At 44.7% G+C, this 5,159-nt stretch overlaps 1 pseudogene; it reads right to left on the reverse strand.

The window, feature by feature from the left end:
* Positions 1–4,219: 4,219 nt before the first annotated feature.
* Positions 4,220–4,888, reverse strand: LOC142000311 (large ribosomal subunit protein eL13 pseudogene; annotated as a pseudogene).
* Between the last annotated feature and the right edge of the window lie 271 nt (positions 4,889–5,159).

The raw sequence follows: 5,159 nt of genomic DNA on the forward strand, positions 1-5,159 counted from the left end.
ACTCCCACAGAGATGGCCTGTCACACAGGCACCTTCTGAGATCCTCCTCCACACTTCATAACATTGCAGGTATAAATATGCTAGTTAATACACCCAGACACAGGGACAAGTCAGCAAAGTCCGCTTGGCCTTGGACCAGCATCTTCTTCAGCAGATGTTCATTAGACAAGTAACTGAGCCCCTCCAAGCCAGAATGCACCCTCAAACTCTGACACAGAGGATCATGAGATGGGACCTCACCTTTGGCAGACAAATCACCCATTCCATTTATACACATGCATCAGCTGAGGTCCTCACCACACCTCTTAAAAGAAGAGGTGTATGCAACAATCCATTCATTTCCAGGGAGAGGTGGAACAAGGCATTGTAGCAGCGTTGCATTCCTACACAAACACAGTGCCAATGGTGCTAGGCGAGCAGTTCTGGAACATGGTGTGACTTACTGACCCATATGGCACCTCATTTCATGAGGTGTATGGTGCCCTCTACTGGTCACTGGCTACATGTCACATCAGGAATCACTAAAGCCACTGTTTAATTTGTGTTTCCAGAACTGTCCTTTCACTCTTAGGCAATTACATAACACAATAGGAGCTAACATACATTATACACAGGCCAACTTATCTACACTTAATTATTCATTGTGCTATAAATACCAGTAGGGGTGAACCTCATGGAGTGGGGTCCAGTGAATCCATCATTTGGGAGTTGGCAGAACGAAGTCACGTTCGCTAACATTTGTCCTGTAATTTAACCCCTTTAGGTAAGGCAGATTGGTTTAAAAATATTTCTAGGCAAAAGGAAGCCTGTGATGTGTATAAGAGTAAATTAGCTCTTTGCATTACAGTATCCCCAGCTCAGAACAGGGCCCCATTCTCGGCACTGTACAAACACGTAAGTGAGACGTCCCTGCCTCAGAGATCTCAATCTGAACAGACAATGTGCAGGAGAAAAGAATCATTATCTCCATTTTACTGATAGGGACCTGACACACACAGAGATCAACTGGCTTGCTATAGGTCACATGTAGCAGAGCCAGGAACGGAACAGAGATCTGAATCCCCAGTCAAGTGTCTTATCCATAATACTTTCAAAGATAAATTGAAACACATGGGTGTTTAATGATTCTCTCCCCCCAAAATATTAGTATCTCCTCCTCACTTTGGTCCTTTTCCCAATCTCTAAACAGTTGTGTTTAACTCTGGCCTCTTTATTCATTCCTTTCCTAGCCTCTAGGAAGAGCATTCAGGTTTAACTCAGGATTAGCTAATTCGTGTTAGCTGAGCCTGAGCTAAACGTGACCTTTTTCCCAGTCAGGACAAAACCTGAAGCATAAATCGAACTTCAGCAACACACAAGTTGGAATTCTGAACCCACAGTGTTAGAGCTGGTTTGAAGTAGACCAGACTAGCTTGCTCACGCATCCAACAGACTCAGTGTACAGAACAGTCATGAGTCCACCCCTGCAGAGAGCTCAGAAATCTTTCAGAGCTAAACATAAGACTCATTTCTTCCACTTAGTTTCCCCCTCAAATAAGTTCTAAACACACACACACTCCTGACTCACACCAGTCTACAATAGCCAAGCTAATCAAGCTGTTCCTCCTACAAGTTAGGAACAAAAAGGAAGAAAAAGATAAAATAATATTGCCAAGTATCCGGGAGGCACCCCGATACTGTGAACCTAGGTACCTCGAGAGATCAAACAGATTAAAGGGGGGGAAACAGGGGAGAATTTAATACCCTATAATCTCTTCTCAGTCACCTTTGGGGTATTTGTCCTAGGAGGAGGATACTGCTTCCACTTCAGTAGCACTCCTCCAGCCCTGCATCCCCTGTCACTGACTAAGGGTTAGGCTGTCATCGGGGAAACACTCCTATTTCAAAAAGAAAAGGAGTACTTGTGGCACCTTAGAGACTAACCAATTTATTTGAGCATAAGCTTTCGTGAGCTACAGCTCACTTCATCGGATGCATACTGTGGAAACTGCAGAAGACATTATATACACAGAGACCATGAAACAATACCTCCTCCCACCCCACTCTCCTGCTCCTTTTCTTTTTGCGAATACAGACTAACACGGCTGTTACTCTGACTCCTATTTCAAGGCTTGTCCCATCTCTTCATGTGGCCTAATGAAAAATTCAACTAGAGAGGATGCTCGTTCCTTCTGGCAAAACATACATAGTCCTTTTGTGGCGCTTAGCCTTTGACCTGCACATCTGCATTCTCATAATTAAATAATTACAGATGAGGCAGACCCACTCATGGTTTTGAATGGGAAAACATCAGTTCAGTACTACAGCTCAATTACCCTGTTCGCAGGCAGGTTTGGATAGAGTGTTCTGGTTTGGGTCTTGCGCCAGCAGGAACTACAGAAACACACATGCAACACACTCATTCTAGGAGGGAACTACTCTGCACTTCCACAATACTTTCCCATCCAGAGATCTCAAACCACTAGTGAACTAAGATCAATATATTTTTATGCACCTCACCGAATTGTTATTTTATAGAGAGGTGCACGTAGGTTACAGAAACACTGTTAATCCTATGTATCATTTTAATGAGTCTCATTCCTAGGTTCCTAATACCTTATATTAGCAAACACTTGCTTTTATATCCTATCCCCCGCCCCATCCTTCATCTATACATTCACTTAATTTGCCCTCTCATCAGTCAGGGACCCTGTCAGATATCTGTAAATGACTTAGCACATTTCTAGCACTGCATGCTAACTAATTAACACTGAACATTTTGTACATTTAATCTACATGTCACTTACCTTGGACAATTAACCATTGCAGCACTGAGCTACTGCTGAGAACCTGACCGTTTGAATTGCACGCAGCAGGGGAATGATAAAGATGAGCCTTTTCCCACGCACTCAGAAAAACTATGGAAATACTCCTATTGCTCTTAGGCAGACATCGCACAGCTTAGGAGGCCATGTGGTTCACCGGTGAGAACAAGGGATCAGGAGTCAAAGTTGAACTTCTACACCCCAGTCTGCCACTTATTTGCTGTGTGGCTTTGGGCAGCTTGCACCATTTCATATCAAATTCCCTCTGTAGCTTAGTTTTAGTACATCAAAGAGAGATAATCTTTATCCTCATAATCTAAGAATGTCAAAGCACTTTCTATCGAGAGCTGTATGCAGTGCTAAGTACTACGACTCTCCTTGGAGTGCTTTCCATTCCCCAACTGCAGCCATTTAGATGGACAAGCGCGCCCCATCCCTTTGAACCTGCACTCACACATGCTCCCTCTGAGCGCCAGTCTGAGAAGCGCTGTGGTGCTCTCTGAAGATAATACCCAGGCATATCACATTGCACCGTATTTAATTAAGCCTGATGATGGAGAATAGCAGTAGTATTACAATAGCATTACAGAGCCTCCAACTGAGATCAGGGCCCTCTTGTGCTGGGGGCAGGGGCTGTCTCCTGGGGAAACACAAGCACAGAGAAGGGAAGTGGCTTTCTCAAGGTCAGTGTCAGAGCCAGGAACAGAACCCAGGTCTCCCAAGTCCCAGTCCTATGCTCTAGTCACAAGGTCACACTGTACTGTTACAGCTTGCTAAGAGCCAGATGGATCACCACCACCTGGGTAAGCAGGCATCTTCCCCGTATGCTAAACCAGAAGCTCAAGTCAGTCTTTGGAACTGAGGAAGAAACCTGCCAATTCACCCTGCCATGTCAGTACAGGATGAATATAGCATAGCAGGCATGAAACGTCAACAGCTGCCCCTAACTGGGTTAACAGATGCATAAATGACATTTTGGCTCCATTTATTTTGGGAAACACCTGCCCATCAGACTGGGTAATTTATCCACTATCCTTAGGGGAGGAAGCAATTTTCACTTCCACTGACAAGACTTTATGAGTTAATTACTGAAGGTAACTAAAGCACATTAACTGTAAAAATAATTGGACCTAAATAATGGAAGTTATTGGATGCCAATGTATATCAGGGATCTAAACTTCACCATAATTGCTGTTCAGGGCTTAAGAGGATGTGCTGCTTTCACCCCAGATTTGTTTCTTTTCTTCTCCTTCTTCTGGTGACAGCTGTGATTGGTTATCATCTTCTCAGCTCTCTTATCTTAAGTGGGCCTTGCAAAAATCTGATTGGATTTGTGGACCTGAAGCTCTATCCTCTACTTTTACCACATATAAACAGGGTGAAAAGTAAGAGGTGTCCTTCCCCTGGAGTGAAGTGCTGTTAGTCCTGCTGAGCTGGCAAGGTCCTGGAATGGAAGCTGAGTGGTTTTTGCTTTTTTGGGGTTTTTTTTACATTTCTACACTCTTTTATTAACAGTTTGAGGGAGAACAGTTCATTTCTTCTTCTCCACATCCTGCTCTGCAGCTTCCTTGGCTCGTTTAGCACAGATTCCAAAGAGACGGGCATTTGCCCGGGCCCTATGCAGGCTGGCAAAAGCTTTGAAGTTCTTCTTGTCCTCAGAGATAACACGGGCCTTTTCCTTTTTGTAAACATTCCTGATTGGCATAACAGGTCCAGAGAGCTGAGTTGCCATCTTGAGTTCTTCTGGAGAGCTGTCTCCCTTCTTGGGTGCACAGGGCTTCCTTGGGAAGAGGATAAGTTTGGAGCGATACTCCTTCAGTCTCTGCACGTTGGCCTGCAGGGATTCTGTAGACTTGTTGCATCCCAATTGTCCAGGCAACCCTTTTATTGATGCCAGCCATTCTCAGCTTTTCCAAGGTGAATCCTCTGCCAGCACGAACTTTCGTGTGGTACCTAACAGTGAGACACCTCACAATGGGTCGGATTGGCCCTGACACTGGGCATGGAGCAATGTGACGAGCCTTTGCCTGATGGGCCTTCCTCCTGCGGATCTTCCTAGCAGGCTGGTTAAACCATGTGGCAACTCATCTGCAGGGAAGAACACTAACCACACAGTCCCAACACCCCAACCCAGACCAGTGGAACTTTATCTTCACTATACAAGTACTCCAAGATCAGCTGAGCTTTGGTGGGTCAGACTGGAAACTCTTATGGATGTGTAGATGCTTACTTCAGTTTCCACTGCTCAGCTACATTGACTGCATGACCAGTAACATCTGCCTGTCACTTCCTGAGTTGAGTAATTAGGAACATCAGCCAATGCCATTTGCCGTTCCTCGTGACCTACTTTGAATT

Source organism: Natator depressus, chromosome 17 (assembly GCF_965152275.1).
Source record: "Natator depressus isolate rNatDep1 chromosome 17, rNatDep2.hap1, whole genome shotgun sequence".
In the NCBI taxonomy this organism is placed as follows: domain Eukaryota; kingdom Metazoa; phylum Chordata; order Testudines; family Cheloniidae; genus Natator; species Natator depressus.